The following is a 21,983-nucleotide window of genomic DNA, read 5'->3' as shown; positions in this document are numbered from 1 at the left end:
TAGGTCGCGTCCAATTGCTAGCAGAGAGTCGTTGGGGCGTCAGTGAACCAGAAACTACGCTCCACCCTGAATCGCTGGACAAACCTCAGCACTTACTGGCTAGCCAGTTGAATAGGCTAGATCCACCGCTAAGAGGACTAGATCGAGTAGATCGGGACGAAGCGGGGATCTTAATGGCTCACGGAAACGAACATCGGTATCGGGAGAAATCTACCGCCGAGGAATTCACAGAAAGGGTCGATTCGCCGCCATGAACTATCCAACTAAATCTTGAAAAATTGGGGGCTACTTTGCTCACGAAACAAGCACCGGTACCGAGAGAAATTCCGCTGCCGCGGAACTCCCAGTCGCAGTAGGATAGTTCACCGCCGAATAATATCCGAGTAGATCTCGATAAAGCTGAGAGCTAAATGGCTCAAGGAAGTGGGTATCGGTGTCGCTAGAAATTCCTCCGGAACTATCAGTCAGAGTAGGGTGAGTTCATCGTCGGGGACTATCCGAGTAGATAAGGCCGGGAGCTGAATGACTCACGGACAAGGATGCAAAATGCCTACCTTTTCTGAGGCTGTAAATTTTCTGCCTACATTCTCATTTCTCTTTCGACGCTGCTGTCTTTCGCTATTGCAGGACGCCCAGCGCTGTGCGGCAGTCTGTAAGCAAAGCAGTAACATGACAAAAAATACTGCCCCCAGTACAGCTACCAGACGCGAGCGGTACAGCTTCTCTTTCCTTATTTTACACTTTTTAATATTCTTAATCTATTTTCAATCAAAAACGACGTAAATGAATGCTGTTCGTTTACGCCATGACCGGCATCAACACTTTCGTGTGCGGGCCTCTCCCTTTGACTACGCTGAGAAAAATGTACAAAGCGAGAGAACAAACTTTACTACGCCACACTCTCATCGAGCAGTCGGAGTACAGCAGAAAAACAAAAATCTTGAGCGTTTTTTCAAAACGTCATATCTGCAATGAGTTACTCTCTGTTTATACTTTCTCTTTCGATTTTTACGGCGTCACTATAACACTTTTCACTTATTTTACAGTACAGATCGAAAGACGGTGGTTTTAACTAGCATATTATGCAAAGAGCTGAGGGATAAATATTAAAGTGACCGAATTATTAACAGAAGAGAAAGTAAACAAAGAGAGTAACTCATTGCAGATATGACGTTTTGAAAAAACGCTCAAGAAATGTATTCTACTGCTCTACGGGAAAATGTACTCGGCTACCGTTCTGGCAAGAACTGTAGTGATGTGTCGCTGTAGCGGGCTGTACGGCTTGTGCAAATGTAAATATACCAAAAAAATGTAGTTTACTGGTACCTTTGGCATCCCTGCTCACGGAAACTAGTGCTAAATGGCTCATGGTATCAGCATTTAAACGGCTCAAGAAGACGAGAGCTAACAAGGTGACGTGATAGATGGGGGTAAGAAGCAACAGAAGAGTCGAGAGTTAAATCAAAGCTATTTCATGAACCAAGTGAGGGTCCGAAATAGAGCAGAAGAACGAGGTACGACAAAAGCACAACGAGTTCCCCACGAAGTAATACCTTGATGTAGTTTCGTAAATGTTTTAACCTTAGGGTCATTCATCTCTTTTCGGGTTAGAGAAATTATTTTTAGAAATATCTCTAACCCAATGTGCGGGGTTGGAAATCGAACCCAGGTACGCAAAGACAATCGATTTACCAACTACGCTATGCCTGTCGCCTGGAAATATGTTCAATGGATATTGAACTGCTTTTAGAAGAGGTATGAGGTGAGATCATCATCTTCAGAAAAATCTAAAAAAAAACTGGCGCGTAATATCACAGTAGGCTCGCCTACCCTATGCATGACTTTCGCGAAATTGTGATTGGGGGATTTTTTTGTTGTTCTCCGTGTCCCACAGACCCGTCTGACAAGGTTTGATAGGTGTCACTTAATTTGTTTCCGCTTGCAGGCAGAGTGCGGAAAATAGAAGCTGAGTCATCGTGACAGCAATCCCCAATTCACACGAACGGGAACTTAATAATTGTTGTACACATTGATAATCTGGAATTGTTAGTGCTGTTTTTGACCTCGTGCCCTTCCATAGTAAGACAGTTAATTCGTTCCGCCTAGCATCAGTTGTTTTATATGCGGATAGTACTCCACACTTATAATTCTGTGAATCCGATGCATCTTTTTCTACCAATTGATGCTTATATAAAGTCCCAATATGTACTGCTACAACAATGACTGGACAATTAGTAAGTTTTTGCTTCCATTTACTGGCAAATGTATGTTCCACTTGTCAACGGGTAGTGCCTTGAAGTTTCAATCAATATACAACCACGAGCCACTACGTATGTACGTACATACGTCACTGAAAACTGTTCAGTTTTCTCATTACATTTCATTCTATATTTGAAACCGTCATCATCGAGAGATGCATCCATTCCATGCATACGTCGACAAAAAAATTGAAGCTTGCTCAAAGATAACTTGTTGTTCTGTTCATTAGTTTTTCGTCATTGCAAGTATTGATTCACCCACCAGCGTTTGAGCACGTGTATTGGGGGATTCTGAACAGCATAGGGATAAATCACAGAGAACAGACGTTCATCTCGAGTGTTTAGGTCGTGTGAAAATTAACGGTTCATTCAAAGGGAAGTAGGATATCACAACTCGGTGCGTTACTGAGCTGGACTAAATTGACAGCTGATCACATAGGTTTCAAAATGGCCGACATAGTTATTTATTTATTTATTTATATATATATATATATATATATATATATATATATATATATATATATATATATATATATATATATATATATATATATATATATATATATATATATATATATATATATATATATATATATATATATATATATATATATATATATATATATATATATATATATATATATATATATATATATATATATATATATATATATATATATATATATATATATATATATATATATATATATATATATATATATATATATATATATATATATATATATATATATATATATATATATATATATATATATATATATATATATATATATATATATATATATATATATATATATATATATATATGCTAATGTCAATGTTAAAAATTTCTAATTGCTAACTTATAATTAGATTTAGTGGTATGGAAGTCATAAACTAAAACAGTTTCGTTGAATCTGCTACAACATCTGTCTAGCGGATTGTTCTGGCCATATGCTGTGCGGTGCCTGGGAATCCACAGAAGCGGACGATTCCTTATATCACGAGGGGAACAAATAAATGAATCCTTGAGAGAATGTCGGGACAGTCAATATTGTTCGACAACATATCGAAAATGAACATTCTTTGCAAGAACGTGCGGCGAAACTCTAGCAACATGCATCTATTATTATACGGCGGAAGACGGATAGGGTCGTTCCAAGACAATTTTCTGAGAGCAAATCGTACAAAACTTCTCTGAACGCCCTCCAGTCGGCTACTTCGAACGGCGTTGTATGGCGCCCATACTTGTACAGCATACTCCAAAGTGCTCCGGACCAGTGCGCAGTATAAAGATTTCAGTGCGTAGAAATCCACAAAATCGACAGCGTTCCGTTTTAGAAAACCCAATGTTGCAAAAGCCTTCGCCGTTGTTGCAGTGATGTGGTCGGCGAAACGAAGTTTTTTGTCGAATAACACTCTCAGGTCACGGATAGAATCCACCCGCTCGATGACACAGGCTTAAAGAGTATATTCGCAACGCCTTATATTTGCCGAGCGTCCGAAACTTATCATCTTACATTTATCAATGTTGATCTGCATACCGTTCAGCAAACACCATTCCTCTATATTGGCTATATCGTCTTGTAGCACAGCAGAATCGAGTGCTGAAGCAATTGAACGAAAGATTTTCAGATCATCAGCATAGAGCAGTTTTTCAGAGTTGATGAATAAGAGAAAGATCAGTGGCCCTAGGTGACTTCTTTGAGGCACACCGGTTGGCGTTACGAATGCGCTTGAGCATGTAGTGTCAATACTAACAAAGGCAGATCGTTGTGAGAGGTAAGAATGCAGCCATCTGGTAACCCACTCAGGAAAGCCTAGTCGCTCCAGCTTCAAAACAGCAATGTTGTGGGCACCTTGTCGAATGCTTTTGCGAAATCAAAATATATAGCGTCCACTTGTTGACGCTTCTCTACAGCTGGAACTATAATGCGTGTACGTCATCAAGTTCGAAGTGGCGGAGCGTTTTTTCATAAATCACGTCGTACGTCGATTATGTTGGAAGAAGCAGCGTACATCGCATTGTACACAAACTTTTCCAGAACTTTGGCTAGACAGTTCAGCAGCGAGATTCCTCTGTAGTTTTCAACATTGTGCCTATCTCCAGCCTTATGAATAGGAACTATAGCAGCTTCTTTCCATGCCATTGGGAAAATATTTTCCGAGATTGAACGCTGAAAAATAATACTTATTGGCGCAGAAAGTGCTCGGGCACAATGCTTTATAAACACAGGAGGCAAGCAATCCGGACCAGGCCCTTTCAAAGGATCAACGCTGGACAGAGCGCTCGCTACATCAGAATCATTTACGTTAGAAAGAGGAAGGTTGATATTATGCGTTGGCAATGTTTCAAGGTACTGTTGCGATGGACAGACAGGAGGGCTGGAAAATACATCTCGGAAGTGATCTGCAAAAAGGTTCGCCGACTCGGCAGCGGACTGTGAATTTTTGTCTCGAAGATAGACATTTTCTGGTACACCCACGGAACGTTTTCTGCTGTTTATAAATGTCCAGAATGTCGAAGCATTATTTCGAAGGCTGCGCTGAACTTGGTTCAGATATTCACCGAATGCACTGTTCCGGGCTGTTTCATATTGCAGTTCAGTTTGACAAAGAATAGTTTTATTGTCATCGGTCCTATGATGTAAATATCGCTTTCGGTGTTTCCGGAGTACGTTACGTAGGCGACCAAGCTCAGCGTTCCACCACGGAAATTTATATTCTGCTTTTCTGCTGACACGTTTTTAGGAACATTACGGCGAAGAACTGCCTGATCTAAGTCATTTCCAACCAGCATCTCACGCCAATTGGGTGCACCAATGGCCATTGAGACTTCATCGAAGTTGCATAGAGTAAAGTCAAAGTTGAAGTCGTCGTTAATTGTATCAAAAGCTTCACCGTCATCAGAACGCATATCAAATGTTAAAACGAAGGGTTTATGGTGAGGGTCAACCTTCAGTATAGATGTGGGAGGCTCAATCAGTTCGAACACGTCCGTGTCATTGACGTAAGCTAAATCGAGGGTCCGTCCATTCACGTTGCTAAGAGCAGATTTGATACAAGTTACCAGCGACCAAAGTTTCTGTGATGGCCGTCTCTTGTTCCGTGGTTGCATTTTCAGGGAGGTAGAACTTATAATCGTCATCAAAAATCCACCGAAGATTAGGAAGATTATAATCACCTACAACAAGTACATTGTCGCGCCTATTACATTTGTCCAGGATGCTTTGGACTGCAGAAGAGCGAACGTTGTACAAGTCAGGATCACTGTTCGGCCTTAGATAAATGCAACAAATATATAACGATCGACCTGGCAGTGAAACGCGTACGACAACTTGCTCCAAACATTCACATCCAGGCATTTTTAGTACAGTCCCAGTTAGATGTTTCTTTATCGCTATGAGAACACCACCTCCGCGACGTAGATGACTGGTAGAAGAGTTGCGATCGCATCGGTAGATTGTGTAGTTCGTCGTTAGCTCGGTGTTTAATATATCATCACGTAACCAGGTTTCGGTGAGAACTATAATGTCATAGTCGCAGGAAGTGAGCGCAAGCAAGAAAGCCTGCGTTTTTGTTCTCATTCCACGAACGTTCTGGTAGTAGACGGGCAGAAAATCTGGAGTTGTACGCAATGGTATGCTATGAACCAAGAGGTTTTCAGAAAGCGAACTGTCATGTAAAGCAAAATACTCGCCTGAGAAGGGAGTTCGGAAGACCCCCTCACGACCTCCGACCGCAGGACCGGGACGACTTAGCGCGTCGTTGGCTGGTAGCGCTACTGCGTCGGAGCGCTTAGGGGCTTCCGTAGTTCTGTATAACGGGCGTTTCGGCGATGGCAGCGACAAACAAAGTGTACCTTCATTTAGTTGGTTCAAATCGTTAGAGAGCACGACCGGGTCAGAAGGGTGAAATTCCAGTCGACTGCTGTGCAGATAATCTTCGGTGACGGCGTCTAAACTGTTGTGTTCAGCAGCAGTCTGTAGTGGGAGGCGTTCTGAGCGAGAAGAAGCGATGCGATCTAACTTTCCACTTAGACATTGAATTTGTTTGCCAGGCAGGTTTGCAATGATGGTAGAATCCAACGAATTGTGTTTGTCGACAGACTGCAATTGAGATTTGTTTTGAGGGTGTGCAGAATCTATAATTGCTTCGGAAGGACATATACCCTCCTTGACTTTACCTGACACAGAAGGAGTCTCCGATTCGTCAGGTATGTTGATTGCCGAGGAAAATAAAGTTAGAAATAGATTTTCCGGTATAGCGTTGAGCTACAGAGCACCACCAGATGAATTCCTCTCTGCAGCAATCCTGATAATTGGTCGTTGACTTGTTGAGTTATTCACAAATTCCCTAAAGTAAATGTTTTCTGGCCAGGTTTGTTTGGAGAGGGCCTTATCCCTATAAGCTTTACGAACGCCGATCTTAAATGTTATATAGCTCAGAGATGTGACATCCTTGTCCTTAGGAACTAGACGAACTTGGTTGTATATCCTCGCCCAGGTATTCTTTCACAGGCAGAGTCGAAACTTCATCATCCGTCGTACTGGGATCAAATGCTGACAAGTAGACCCATAACAGCTCCTCAGGTGGTGAGACTGTTTTTATCGTTTCAAACGCAGCCTTAGCTCCACGAATATTGGCGATTTTGGTTTTTAGCTGGTCATCTTCACGCTTGCGCTTAGGTGTATTTGGAACTGGATTATATCCAGCAATCCTATTCCAAGGCGTATTTACGGTTGGAGATAACGGTTTCGACCAGGGGCGGATCCAGAAAAAAATTTCGGGAGGGGTCTGAAATTTCGATTTTAAAATGTACATTGTTCAATTTGTAATACGTAATAGCCTTATTTAATGAATAGTAGTTTTGTTGGTAAAATTAGGTTTGGAATGATTTTGAGTTTGAAATTAATATAAACTTGAAACTAATTTTTGAATTCCTCAACAAGAAAATAATTTCGGAGGGGGTCCGGACCCCCAGGACCTTCCCCCTGGATCCGCCACTGGTTTCGACTCAACTTTAACCGAGAGAGCTTTTACGACGAATTGGATTCTCGTAACAACGTGAAGACATTTTACGGAAGTCGTCGCTTGAAAACAGGCCAGCGCAGCCGTTACACATCCAAAATAAGTTTCGTGGAGGGGGGTGGGCGTAGCGTAGTTGGTAAATTGATTGCCTTGTACGCAGCGCACCTGGGTTCGAGTCCCGACCCCGCACATAGGGTTAGAAATTTTTCATAAGAGATTTTCCTAACCCGAAGAGGCGAATGACCTTAAGGTTAAAACCTCTATAATCGAAATAAAAAAAAGAAAAGTTTCGTGAATGGGTTCCTAAGACTTCTCTAATATCATAATCCACTTTAACACATATCATATGGAACGAATTTCCGCAGTACCCACGACAGATGATGCGGTCAGAGTCATTAACGACTTTCGAGCAGCTAGTGCAAACCATGCTTCCGAAAAATGGAATAACGCCTAGCGGGTATGCAAAATTCGTGTCTTGCACTTGCACGCGATGTATGTTGAGCAGATTCGAGCACTTGCCAACTTGTACACAATGCCGGTTGAGCACCACTCGAGCAAAGATGTGTTTTCTATTAACCAGCAGATGTCGCTTCGGACAGAGAAATCGGGCGTGCCGGCAGTAGTGATGACAAGTGAAAAATATAGACAAAGAACTCCAGAATTTCGGATCACGATTCTTACGAAAATCGCGAATCCCCGAAACTTCAGCGTGAAAACAAAGCAAACAAACAACGATCAAACCTTTGGCGCGCACAAAACAACCGAAAAATAATTAAAAAACATTCAACTCTGTTGATGAGCGCGACTTAGTACAGCAGTGATGCCGAAAAAATGCCTATACCTTATACCTAATAGTTGGGATATTCAAGTATTGTGGCGCTAGTGTTTTAACGGATATTTCTTCAAATGTTTACACAAGTATTATAAACTTATTTGTTCAAACAAGGATGTCTGTTCTGTGTGTATAAATCGTCAATATAGAGTATAGGTCTTGTGAAAAAAGTTAGTATTCAAAGACCCTTCACATTTTACTATTTTTGGATCAGTCCTCGTCCTAGAATGCTTAGAGGATCATGTAAATTGAAGCTAACGAAGGGTTTAATACTGCACAACGCAGAGAAAAGAATGTTTAAACACAAATTCTTGCACTTTTGGGTTGCATTTTTTGTTGTTCTCAAAAACAAAACAAGAGAATAGACTTGGTCGTGCTTAAATGAGGTATCTTCGAGGAGTTTGAGGGTACATATCAGATACTTCGTAATCGGTAGGATCGTACAACTATTGTTCACACAATTGTTCTCTACACTATCGGCTGCCAAGTCTTTCGAAACAGAAAGTCAAGTTCCGGAACGCTAGTAAGCTACCTAAGCTAGTAATGGGCTGTTTATGTTATTGTTTATTGGGAGGCTTGAACCTCGATCGGTCATCCGCCCTTTTGTTTACCTTAATTGACATTTTTGAATGTTGGCCCAAAATTACGACGAAAAACTGAACTTTAGCTAGTTTTCAGTTCCATGTAAGCAAACATCTGAACCCCTTGCAAAATTCACGACCTTAAAGACGCACCAGCATCATAAAGCAATTCGTAATAACGATAAGTTATTGCGTCAGCACCAGCATCCTGATGCTACCAATCTAAAGCAAATGCCCGTCGCAATCATTTACTTCCACTTGCTGTTGTTGTTGCCCATGGAGTGTTACTTCAGATATGTCAACTCAACTGCGTCGCCTAGCACCTGGTGAAGTGTGATGAGACCGTCAACTGACGTCATCGTTTGCGCTGTTCATCGAACCTTGGATCGATTCATTTGAAATCCGTTCAGTCAACCGGAGCAAAGTAAGCGGCGGTATAGATAGTGGATAGTGGAGCTGCACCCCGAAACGCGGAAACCCCTTTTAAAGGCGAACCTTTATATTTATAATGCTTCCTGTGACATATATTCACCACCACCCACCCGCCATCCGGATTTGTCCTTCTCTTGATTGTGTATCCTGTCTCTGTTGTTGGCATCTATTTCCGTTGGCTTGCGCCTTTTGCTTGACATACAAAAAAGTTTCCGGGTTTATACCAACTATACTGTGTATACTCTTGTGTAGCTATAGTTATGGTGGTCCTACGCGAGAAACAAAAGGCTCAGTTTATTATCAGGTCGGGGGTGTGGGCCACTTTTTGGTTGCCCTACATGTATCGCGAACGATCGGCAGAATCACTGCCGGCTAATAATAGCTTAACGCCGGCTTACTGTGTGCTTTGAATCTGTTTTATGTTAGCTTTCAGGAGGGCGCTGAAGAGTTCTTTTAGCATCATTGCAACAAATATTATATTTCAAGACAGTATTTATCAATTTGCAAAAAATCTGTTTGTAAATTGTGTTTCAATTTCATCTGATCAGTAATTTACAGACCGACTTGGTCGTTAGGTAGCCACTAAACCCAAAAACAACACACAACTTGTATGTAAAGGGCGAACACGAAATTATTGCGACACATTCAACAGGGCATAACTTTTTTACCATTGGGTAAAAATCAACCAAATTTTGCACACTTTCTCATTGATGTGTATTGTTTACATGCTGTCAAACTCGTAGTCGTGTTTTTCGATTCAACGAAAATGGAGGTGAACCAACGCGAGTCGAGAGAACAAATTCTTTCCAAACACCTGGAATTTCCTGACCTGTCGCACCGGCAGTTGGAAAAAATGTTGAATATTCACCATTCAACCGTCTCCAGAGTGTTGAAGCGGTTTAAGGAGCGGTTGACGTTGGAAAACCGGGACCGGAGAACAAAAAGACGTATATAAAAACCGATTTTAAACAAATTTCGGGGTTGGAGTTTTTCACCGGCAAGAGCAAATTCTATGTGGCCGACAAATTTAAGAAGAAGAAAATGTTGAAGTTCGCCTCCAAATATCTCATTCAAAGATCTACAAATCTGAGTGCCTCGAGAAACGCCTTTTGCCGTTCTTGCAGCAGCACGACGAAGCTCCGCTATTTTGGCCAGATTTGGCATCATGCCACTATTCTAAAAGTGTCCTGGAGTGGTATGAGGCCAATTCTGCCCATTTTGTTCCAAAGGACATGAATCCGCTAAACTGTCCGGAGCTGCGCCCGGTGGAGCAGTACTGGGCAATGATGAAGCGGGAACTTCGGAAGAGCAAGAAGACAGTCAAAGACGAGAAGGACATGTTAAGAAAATGGAAAAAAAACTGAGAAACTGGTACCGGATGACACTGTAAAGACTTTGATGGAGGGCATCAAGCGAAAATGCGGTCAATTTTACACTCAAGGCTCCATCGATTAACTTTTCTTTTGATTTTTGAAGTAAATATATGTATAAAACTACCCTAAAATTTTGGTTTGATTTTAAACATAAGAAAATTGGCATGACATTTTCGGTGTCGCAATAATTTCGTGTTCGCCCTTTACAAGTAAAAGGAATGAGTGTAATTGACGTCCCGGAATTGCAGGAGTTTTGGTTTGTCGATAAGACCATAGCGAATCGAATCTGATTTGTTACCAAAGAAATGTTTGTTCTGAAATACCAACAGATTCTCTGGCTACTGGATCAAATCTGATTTTCATCCATTGTTTCTGATTTGACAAAGGAGACAATAAAATAGTAGTTTGTGCGACAATAAACAACAAATAGTAACAATAAAAAATGATAAGCTTTGTTTGAAATTTTGGGTATATATTTATATTATATGAAAATCTCGAAAAAATCCTTTTCCCCTCGGCATGATACTGTACCTTGATGTGGTCCGGGGGCTTTTCCACCAAAGCAGTATTACAGTGATTATATCACATAAACTTGGGATACGATTATTTTCTTTTTAGTTAAGCTACATTGTGATCAATTTTAGTACTTAACTTGGCGACCTTTATTATCCACAGCCATGGTCAAATAATATACAATGTGGGTTTAGGGCCCAATTCTCAGTACTAATGTATGTCTTTCATGTGATGATCATAAATTCAGCTATATCTTGTACCTATCTAATCTATTACATCTCTCATATATTGTCCTTTATTTCTTCTTTTCGAGTCCTATACTGCCATTCTACACCCGCCTTCAGCTGGGTCAGCAAAGATGGTGATAGTGAACGTCTTAACACTCACACATTCTCAAACGAGGTCTCAAGCATGAACCTATAAAAAAGCCCCCGCGCGCCGTTACGTATCGATCACGTCCGGAAGTCTATCCTTGATCCTAGAAGCCTAGGTCCATGCCTTCAGCTGGACCAATTAAGAAAATACGCTCATACCTATTAGACAACACGTCTCATGGCGACATGACCGGGAACCCTATCGATATAAACGATCCCACTCTCTGCTAGAATTCTAACCGCGCACCGAAAATTTAATATCAGACTCACGGTTCGCGCGACCATTCAATAACACACGTTACAAAATCACGTCAGCGCACAAACGTTAGAGCCCCTCGCGATTTTCCAAGCAACCTACGCCCACGAACTCGCAAACGTGATTACACCCCGGTGATAAGGTGAAAATCTCAGCACTCATAAACTTAGCAACACGATCTCAAGCGTCAACCTACAAACTCCCGCGCTCGTGCCATCATGAATCGGGATCGTCCGGAAGTCTCTATCCTCGGTACCAACAATCTAGGTCCTTGTTAATTAATTTAAAAAATAATAAAATTGCAAAGTAACTCCCATATCCACTAGACAAAACGTTCCATGGCGACATGACCGGAAACTCTAGTGATATGGGGTAACTCTCTCCCTGTCAGAATGTGATCCGTACACCGAAAGCTAAAGATCAGAATGACGGTCCGCGAATATATGAATGGCCGCAGGGTTTCAAAATCGAATTTATACACGCGAAGTCACATACACGCGAGCACACGCGACAAACACGTCAACATACGAACGCTTAAGCCCTTCGCGATCATCTACGCACACCTATACCCGAGATCGCGTAAACTTGATAACACTCCGGCAATTGTGTGAACGTTTTAGTACTTACGACGTTACACACGCGGTCTCAAACGCGAACCCGCAAACGCGCGCGATCATGCATCGGTCACGTCCGGAAATCTTTAGCATTCATTCTAGCAATTTAGGTCCATACATTCAGTTGGACCAATCAAAAAAAAAAAATAAAGCTCATATCCACTAGATCACGCGTTCTACGGCGACATGAATGGGAATTCTAATGATATGTAAGAACCCACCTTCTTTTGGAATCTGAACCGAACACCAAAAATTAAGTATCAGATTCACGGTCATTCTAGAACACACGCGAATATGCGAAAGGCACACGGTTACGAAATAGAATGTATACACGCGAAGTTCATACACGTTAGCACACGCGACATACAAACGCGCACGCGACATACAAACGCACACGCGATCGAGCACGTTAACGTACAAATCTTCGAGCCCTTCGCGATGATACACGCGATCCCTACGCCCACACATACTTGAACCGTACAATGAATATCACATTCAGAATCACGGCCCGCTACAATTGGCCTAATGCAGTGTTTTATTGGGCGACATTGCCTGTCTCGTCTGCAAATTGTAGTATGTGATTCTGACGGGGAGCCCTTCCGAGAACCTAGCTCTACAGCTCCAGTAGGACAACTCTCGAAAAAAAAAATCTCGAAAAAATCCTTTTCGATTTACTGGTCGGCCAGAGCAGATGAAATCGTCAGGATTCTGATGAAATTATTCTGATGGAGTCCTTCTTGATATTTTGACACTACTGCTCGGCAGCTGATAGAATGTTGAAGGAATACTCCGGATTGTAATTAAATTCCTCGCAAAATTCAGGTGGAATCTTTCTCAGGATTTTAGTGTTTCTAATTTATCTATTCAGCAAACCAAGCTGTGGTGTCTACTTCCCGAGACATCATTCAAAACTTTAGGAGTTCATACAAGTTGCATGACTGTATTTAGTGTCTAATTGGTGCTAGTTTAAATTTATCCTTCAACTGGCTCCCCCTGTTGGTGCTAGTTACTGATGAGATAATTTCGGAACACAAAAATCAAAATTTATCTAAATAAGGTGTTGTTTCCTTATGCACAAATTGACTCACTCATTTTTTTCTCTTTTTGCGAGTAAATAGCCAACTTCAGAGGGATTGTATGAGAGTGACATTGAGTTAGATTGTTTTCTGCGGTAGATTGAACTGAGAATAGGTAATTAAACATGATCGTTTCGAATCATTGATCCTAACTCATCAAGCAGAACCGATTAGCCCCTGAATTGTTAAATTAGGAGCGAATTCTTCACTCCTCTCACATCTAAACGATAAAAATGTAGCCATATAATGCATACATTAAGGAGTTTGCTTTTCGATTCCGTAAATAGCTTACCCATAAATTGTACCCCATATTGCGTATTTTGGTTTGGAAACGGGTTAAAAACCGAACCATCTGGTCCCAGCTGCTTTCTCGATGTGAGAGATTCATCCTGTAGATATAGAGGTACGCGTACGGCACGCGTGTAGATATATACGTACATGTACCTACACCTAAAACGCTGCACATCATCAGCCAGTGCCAACAAAGAACCAAGCATGCGCCTTCGGAAATGTCAAAGGTGAATCTTTATCTCGCCGATATGCATGGATTTCAGTTCGATTTCAACTGTTTCCAGTTGAATATTAACCGGGCTTTCTAGCGGATGGGTCTGGAGTACTGGTACGGTACAATTTTTTGCATACAGTTTTTTTTATCCGGTCCAGCAGTGAAAGTGTTCATTTTTAGTGGTGGTTTGGTGGTGTTGTTTGGGATTCGCACTGCCCAGGAGTTGTCGGTGTAGACAGCCTGGCGTTTGATAGGTTTTGTTTGCGGGTTTGTTTTTCTGCGAATATCTCAGTGAAAATGGAAAAAAACTCCCCAAATTCTGTTTGTGCAAAATCGGCATTCGGAGTGATGTGAAATTGTGTCTGTAGCGTGATATGGTTTCCGTCGAACAAAGATTTGTCGGTTTGTTAAAAAGGTAACATACTAATTATGTATAATGTGTCAGATTATTCCGTCACTACTGCAGCGTTGTGCCGAATTTTAAAAGTTTCAATGTATTTTTTCTTCATGTTTATTTTCCGTCGGCCCCTGTCCGCACTGAGTGCCTACCACCGACACTAGAGAGGTGACTTCACTATCTGGACCCTTACACATGGATTGGAACGGCTTTACTGTACAGTTTTCACTATAGACAATCTCACCCACCTCGGCTGGGAATGAACCCAGACCCACTGGTGTGAGAAGTGGTCGCGCTTACCACTCAACGAAGTAGTCAGAACAACATTGCGTCGTTCGCTACAAAATGCATTCCATTGTTAGGTAGATTTCTCAAACCGCACTTTGATGCCCCGACAGTGACGGAGTATTCTGTTTAACCAATTAGATTTAGAAACATGTTAAATATACACACCTAGAAAAAATAGTGTAAATTTACGTCTCCTGACCATGACATATACGAGCATCAAAAATGACTTAGTTTTACGTTTGATTTTAATTTTACATGACGTTTAATTTCGTAAATCATGTAATTTTACTCCACATACAGCGTTTGTTCTGAATGGTAGGAAGTGTAATTTTATGTTATTGCGCATGTAAAGTATATTTTTCGTGTAAAATTAAATGGAACACGGTAATGTTCTGTCATTTCGTAAATTACGGTTTGTTGAATTGTGTCATGTTTGCAATTACGTCAACGATAAAATTCAGATTTTTTTGGTGTGTATGATAGAATGTTGCAAGTATTTTTTTGTTGAGTTTAACTTCGTGACATTGATGATAGTATTTCGCAAGCTGCACTCAGGTCCTAATTTCAGAGCCTAAAATAATTGATGACTATTTTAGCACTGTGAATAGCACCGCGTACTTACCCTCACCGCATATTTTATAAAAATGCATTCAACCTATTTCCCGCGCGTGATGCCTTATGGCGTCACCAGGCATGATTTGTGCATTTTTATGCACTGATAATCTAAATTCGTAAATATAATGAAATTGATCATGCAATGCAGGAGTTCATTCGTCGTTTTCTGCAACGAAGTATTTTCATGCATTGTAAATAATAGATTTTGTTCATTTCATGAACAAGAATGGCCGCTTGGTGAACGAAAGCTTTCGTAAAATTTACATATTTAGTTTACATTGCACGAGTGTTATCGTTGATAACGACATTATTTTTAATAAATGTTTATGTATATTACGAACGATCTCGTTGGTCGCGGTTGGCAAAGCTGTATTATCGTGCAACATGAAGCTAATCTCTATCGCCAGTCATCTATGATACAGAACTCCTGTCCCTTACCTCTCCGCGGTGCCATTTTGCCGTTTTTGCTTAAACTCAGGTCTGGGTTGGGTTCCATCCCCAAATGCGGTCAGTTCGTTCACTTCGACAGGCTGACGGATTGGAGCCTGTCTCAATTTCGTTTCGAGCGGGAATGGCATTAGCGAAGATCGGCTAAGATCTGTGATCGTATGCTGACGGGGAAGGGGGACGCGCGTGGAACTGCTAGTGTATCCGCAGAGTGAATCTTTCAGTATAGTTAATGGTTGTTTTGGGCAGATTTCTTGGGGGAAAATGTACTTTTGCATATAAAATATTTAAAATAATCCATAAAGAATTGTAAAACGATCCATAAAAAAGTTGTCAATTTTCCATAAAACAGAACTGAAAATCCATAAAACTGTGTGAATGATCCATAAAAAAGGGTGATTTGATCCATAGATTATGTAAAATTGAACCATAAAATGGTCTCAAAAGAGCACTAAAATAGTAATAAAAGAGCAATTAAAATGAACCAATGCCCCATAAAAATATTGGAAATGTTCCATAAAATGATACATTTTGCGCCATAAATTAACTGACATTGATCCATAAAATATTAACAATGTACATTAAAACACGTCGATGTGTTCCATAATATCGACAAAAATGTTCCACGGTATTACAAAATGGAGCAATAAAATGTCAGAAAAAGTTCCATAAATTTGATGAAAATGTTTGCTAAATAATTTTTCTTGGTCCATAGAAGATGTAAAAATGAACATTAGAAATGATTCATATATCGAACGAAATTATGGTTCATGGATATTTACAAAACGATCCATAAGAAAAGAAAATGTAAAACGACCCATTAATATGTGCTTATGCATTAGAAAAAATAAATTTAATGAATTCATGCGAAATTTTATGGTTAACTTAAAAAATAAGTTGTGCTTAATAATTCTCATAACAGTGACAGTGTTTTAACAAGTGAGCTTATACTGGGAGCTAGTGTGATGCGGCTTGGCCGCATATCCGAGGCCAAGGATCCGAAGCGGCGCAAAGCCGCTAAGGATCCGTTGGACGAGGCATTGATTAACCCGTAGCTGGAATTGCAGGCAAACCTGTGGTCCTCTCGTTTGCCCGGTTTACTTAAACATAGGGGCTATAGCTAGTTAAAAGCCGACTGAGCGGCAGCGAAGTCGGACAGTGCACAAGAAAGCGATGTGGCGTAGCCACATTAGTCAGTGTTCGTGTTAAAAGTGTCCGTTTTCGCTTCAGATAGTTATTCAGATAGTATTTGCAACTCATGCCAGCCTGTATAGGTGGTCTAATAACACTCAGCGCTCTAATATCATAAATACCCTGACGTTCAAAGAGTTGCCATAATGATTTCAGGTTAGCTAAGGTCAGTTAGCTGACTAGTTGGGTACGGAAGCTGAAGTTTAACTATAATGTATGCATTGTTTGTTGTAGTTTGACATTACAACCAAATGTAATAAACTTTATTATTAGTTCGAATAGCAAAAATTTCGCATGAATTCATTAAATTTAATTTTTCTGGTGCATAAGCACTTATTAATGGATCGTTTAACATTTTATTTTCTTATGGATTTTTTTTGTAAATATCCATGAACCATAATTTAACGTTCGATATATGAATCATTTCTAATGTTCATTTTTACATCTTCTATGAACCAAGAAAAATTATTTAGCAAACATTTTCATCAAATTTATGGAACTTTTTCTGACATTTTATTGCTCCATTTTGTAATACCGTGGAACACTTTTGTCGATATTATGGAACATATCGACGTGTTTTAATGTACATTGTTAATATTCTATGGATCAATGTCAGTTAATTTATGGCGCAAAATGTATCATTTTATGGAACATTTCCAATATTTTTATGGGGCATTGGTTCATTTTAATTGCTCTTTTATTACTATTTTAGTGCTCTTTTGCGATTATTTTATGGTTCAATTTTACATAATCTATGGATCAAATCACCCTTTTTTATGGATCATTCAAACTTTTTTATGGATTTTCAGTTTTGTTTTATGGAACATGGACAACTTTTTTATGGATCGTTTTTCAATTTTTTATGGATCATTTTTGTTGTTTTAGCGGTGCAAACTTAGGGCTGCCATTTCTTGGTTTTCTTTTTTAGGTTCGGATTGCATACAATCCTCGATTAATATTATTTCTTAATAAATAGTTGTTCGGTAATCAGCCCCAATAAGACTTTAATGTGACTATAATCTAATATCTTCGATACTATCATTCGTATACGTGTAACCAATCCGATTTGGAAAATAGGAAATACTTTTCTTGATTTATAACATCTCGAGCTATCATAACTCTTTTTCTGTACAACGTGTTATCACTCGGTAATTTTCAACCCAATAAATATATCGTTGAGAAGGAATAATGAAATTTATCTGATTACTGTCGCAATAAATAGTGATCCGGCTCATTACGCAGATAAGATTAGCTTTTCTAGGCAATACGCCCACGGTCGGCTGTGTGGGGTGCAAATTACTTTTGTTTAGGGAACATAGGATATTCTCGGTAGCCGGCTACCCAGAGTTTAAAAAGAACCAAAATCTAAACAAGTTCTTTTCTTTTTCGAGTGATCGTGTACTCGAAAACCAATTAAACTGCTACCTAATAAACCATGCTTTACAGCTCGCATCACTTGCTTGGAGCGAATGCTAGATCTTATTGCCTTTCAAACCACCAACTCCGCGACACCTATGGAAGAGCCTGATGAGTCGTCTACCTTCCGTTAAGTTGGTGGAGCATAAACACTTCCCGTCTGCCTTATCCTTTATCCTTCCCCGTGAACGATGATGGCTATCATGCTGTTGAGGTTTTAATATGGGTCGAATGAATGAATTCCTACGTACCACCTTATTAGATAATCAGCAGTCAAACATGATGAAGCCAGTGTGCAATCCGCGAAAATCATTGTCACAACCCAACGCAACGCAATTGGAAAAATTGGCGTCACCCGAAAACTAAAGTCGCGAAATGATTTTGCGCAAGCACCTGGAAAATCCTCAACTCTCTCATCGGGACATCGGAAAACAACTCGGAATCGTGCAGTCAACGGTGAGTCGTTTGATTAAACGCTACTACCATACTTTGAGCATCGAACGGAAGGAGAAATGCGGTCAGAATAAATGTTTTATTAGTGATTAGGACCACAAGCGTGTAGTGAAAGCGTTTAAGCGGAATCCCAATGCTTCTGTCAGGTATGTGGCTAAAAAGTTGAATCTGTCCAAGTCATTCATTCAAAGAGCCAAGGACCGGGAGTGACTACATACGTACAAAGTGCAGAAGGCTCCAAATCATGACGAATGGCACAATACGGTGGGATAGCTTCCGGGGCTACTGTTCTTTATCGCTCTACTCACAAGTTTGATGTTTCGAAGGAAGTAAGGAAGCAGAAACTTTCATAGTTTGCCAATAAATACATGATTTGGTAAGCGATCTGCTCATGTGGCAAACAGAGTGCGCCGTTCGTGACTAGCGCGACTGTAAATGGGGAGATATACATCAAGGAGTGTCTTCAGAAGCGTCTGCTTCCTCTGTTGAAGCAAGACGAGGGCCCTACGGTTTTCTGGCTAGATCTAGCGTCGTGTCACTATTCAAATGTTGTCCTGGAGCGGTACGAAGTCAACGGGGTCACTTTCGTATCCAAGGACATGACCTCCCCCCTCAAACACCGAAGCTAAGGCCCATCGATGTTGTACAGAACCTAATACGTGGAGTTAAGCGTAAGGTGCGAGCTAATTCGTTATATTTTATTGTCTGAAAGTTTGAAAAGGATTGGTGCCCTAGGTATTTTTCTACAGCGTTTTTTCCGTGATGCAATTTGATGTGGGACACCCTTTACATCGAGTTTCGTCATGATTGGTCTGGGTTTTGGCCACTTTTAATTGGTTGAGGTTTCGATTGGATTGCTTGTTTGTCCATAACATTTGTTGTCTTCTCGGAGACGGATTCACCGCATAGTACAGCGGGTCGCATTCGGTTCTTTCGCCAAATCATAATTCGAGATGCTGGGATTAACCTTGATATTCCGAATGACCTTCAACCGCAGCTGATAGTTATATTTTATTATACTATTATTGGTTTGTACTTTGCGTACAGTTGTGAGAGCTATACAATAATTTTTCTTTTTTCCTTCTGCATGACGCATATCTCGGAAACAGTAGATCTGTTTACATTCCACTAAACGTTTCAAAAAGCTTGAATATCCGACCACTGGGAGCGCAGCTATCGCCAAAATTGTGTGCCCTATTTATAAATGATCTATGGTCTTGACGTTTGTTGATTGGTCCGGAAGTTTGGAAATATTATCTTAAATTAAAAAACAATCTTCGAAAGCGGTCGAAAAAGGTGCCTATTGTAGAATTATATTTTGCGCAATACAGCATAGTTTCGATTACTTCCCAGTGTACTTGTACTTGTAATGTGGCTCAAATTTAACAATGGAGCTATCCATGAATCACCTTGAAGATAACGTCCAACGTCATTATCATCAGCCGGGTACTCCGACTTCTTCCAGATTCTCTGGTGAGCATAACTTTAACTGATTTCTCTTTCGGCATTCGCGCTACATGTCCAGCCTACTGTAGTCATGTTTTATCAGCCCTCCGATGTCTGTATGTTTGTATACTTAGCTCAGCTCAAAATTTATGCGTCTGCGCTAATCTTCATTTACTACTGTGCCGCCGAGTGGTGAACGAGGAATTCTTCTCACAACACACAGCACACGATAGTCTGCTTTCTTCAACGCCCATGCTGTACAGTGCAACAGGGAATATAAGTGATTTGTACAGAGCAAGTACTGTGCGCGTCTGTAGGCTACCGGACTTTAGCTGATTACGCAAACCATAGAAAATCATATTTGAAGCCCCAACACGCCTTGTTATCTCATGGCTAACATCGGTTTCGCATGTTACTAGTATTCAAAGATATATAAATTCGTCGACAACCCTGTACCGTACGCGTACCCCATGAACTCGGAACCGTTTGGACTACCTCGCTCTCTATCCGCTATCACCAAGTATTTAATCTTGTCCTAGTTTATAATCAGACCAATTCCTGCAGCCTCCAATTTATAAGGCACAAATGCCTCTTTCATTGGTATGCGATCAACGCCAATGACGTCTATGTCGTCCGTGAGGCCAAGAAGCATGTGAGATCTCGTGATGATGGATCCGGTTCTTTGCATATCGGATCTTCTTATCGCACAACAGATTGACGAGTACATTACCTCACTTCAATCCGTCTAACAAACAAGTCGGTCATTTCGACTCCTCCTGCGTCTTACCAAACAGCTTCATTGGGAAAATTGGTTTTAAATGTTTTATGTTCCACTCGTCAGTAACTGACACCAACTTGCTGCCAGTTCGACGATATATCCAAACTAACACAGAGCTTCTGTGCTTGGCTAACCGAGACATCACTCGGTTCCAGCCAGTTGCTTTGGGCGTTAACACATGTTGTATGAACTGTTTGGAATAGTGGTGTTAGTTTGGATATATCGTCTAACTGGTAGCAAGTTGGTGTCAGTTACTGACGAGTGGAACACGAAACATTCAAATCCAACTTTATCCATTTTTTCCTTTGGGAAAAAATGTTGCATAGGTTTATCAGTTTTGTTCAAGTACTATCTGCCATAGATCGTGTCATTTCACTGCATCACAAATGACGACTCCACGTGTTGTATTTCTGGCGTTTATGTAGGATTTGATATACATCATTACACTCGAGTTTGAGGCCATTCTTGAGGATAGGATACTTGGGACCATCCATCCGATCCGGACGTATTTCTTCCTCCATTCAGATTGTCCCGATCATACAGTAGATTGCTTCGTACAACTAGTTACTCAGAAGTTTTAGAAGTTCGGCCGGAATACCGTCCTTCCCAACGGTCTCATCTTTCTTAAGCTCTCGAATCGCCTTTCGCACGTCGTCCAGCATGGGTGAATCCACAGATTTTTCATCATCCCCAATCCTCATTCTGTTTGTTTCCTTCTGTACTCGTTTGTCTGTTCAATAGCAACTCAAAACACTCTTTCCACGTGGTCGCTACTCCTGTACGATCTGTCAACAGATTCCCGTCCTAGTCGTCAATTATGATCAGCGTCGGGGTGATTTTCTTCCTCATGTTGTTGATAGTTTTGTAAAATTTTCTTGCAAAACTTCCCTTTGCCTCTGCGAGATTCTTTTCGTCGTTCCCGCGATTCTTATACCGTTGGCATATCGTTCCCGGGTCTAGCGTGTAGCCGCTGCAAGCATTCGGCTTTTTGCTTGGTTTTCCTCGTTCGTTCTGCTTACAGTTCTGCTTACCAATTCGAGTTTTCGTTGCGCTCAAACACGAGCATTTCATCGTTTTCAGGGCATTTGTGTTATTAGATTGGTGCTT

At 40.7% G+C, this 21,983-nt stretch overlaps 1 protein-coding gene across 5 annotated transcripts in view; it reads left to right on the top strand.

Moving 5' to 3' along the window:
• LOC131683345 (protein retinal degeneration B) overlaps window positions 1-21,983 on the top strand; it is a 111,496-nt gene that overhangs the window by 27,714 nt on the left and 61,799 nt on the right. The window contains exon 1 of one of the 5 annotated variants that reach the window (XM_058965247.1): window positions 13,915-14,260. The exons of the other annotated variants lie outside the window; for them this stretch is intronic. The gene's annotated coding sequence lies outside the window, so the exon portion shown is untranslated. Of the gene's footprint in view, window positions 1-13,914; window positions 14,261-21,983 lie in introns of those variants that run through there. 5 annotated transcript variants of the gene reach the window in all.

The sequence above is a fragment of the Topomyia yanbarensis genome, chromosome 1, assembly GCF_030247195.1.
Source record: "Topomyia yanbarensis strain Yona2022 chromosome 1, ASM3024719v1, whole genome shotgun sequence".
In the NCBI taxonomy this organism is placed as follows: domain Eukaryota; kingdom Metazoa; phylum Arthropoda; class Insecta; order Diptera; family Culicidae; genus Topomyia; species Topomyia yanbarensis.
This window is presented reverse-complemented; position numbering and strand designations above follow the sequence as displayed.